The sequence below is a fragment of the Haemaphysalis longicornis genome, unplaced genomic scaffold (genome assembly GCF_048455015.1).
Source record: "Haemaphysalis longicornis isolate Haplotype H1 unplaced genomic scaffold, Haemaphysalis longicornis Haplotype H1 scaffold_8, whole genome shotgun sequence".
In the NCBI taxonomy this organism is placed as follows: Eukaryota; Metazoa; Arthropoda; class Arachnida; order Ixodida; family Ixodidae; genus Haemaphysalis; species Haemaphysalis longicornis.
The window spans coordinates 93986305-93987003 of NW_027526445.1; positions in this window are offsets into that span (position 1 = coordinate 93986305).

Genomic DNA, 699 nt, shown 5'->3' on the forward strand with positions numbered 1-699 from the left:
GCTCAACTTTTGCTGCTGGTTGCTTGCCGTGTATTATCTTTTTGCTTACTCAAACTTTCGTTCAGAGATGGCCCCGTATGCTCACGTGCAATGCAAAAAACGCTTGCCTAGAGCCCTTGAGCGGCCTGCTGTAAAGCTGTGCGAATGCGTGACGCTGCGAGCGACGGTTTTGAATCCATAGTGTTTCATACTAATATATCCTAAATGGCAATGTGGCGCCATTGTCTAGGCGAACCTCGCTACAGCGAGTGTTCCTTCATGTACCGGGAAGCACGTTCCACTTGTCCTTAGCATGACTCATCAACAGGCTGAGAAGTGACTTCCCTCTGCAGAAAAGCCACAATATTGCTGTGGAAGATTAATCAAAGTTGCTTCGTAATTATAAGGCGGAAGCTTCTAAAAGATTTATTGGCCAGGGATTATGTAGAAGCGTCGGGCAAAATGAACCAAAAAACGTTACCTTTTTTCTTGATTTTTTCTTGGAGACAAAGAAGAAGCCGTATGTATGGCTGGGCAAGCCAAGTAGACGAGGAACAACGCTAGCTGCAATGGCGGCGCCCACGGCTGCCCGCGATTGCAGCGCCAGATATCCTTCTTGCATATGTTAGTATTAAGCTCTATGGTTGTATCACTTCTCGCTTCACCCTTTTGCCTTGGCTCCGGCAGCGGCGGTCTGTGGTGCCGGCCACGGTGCCGGCC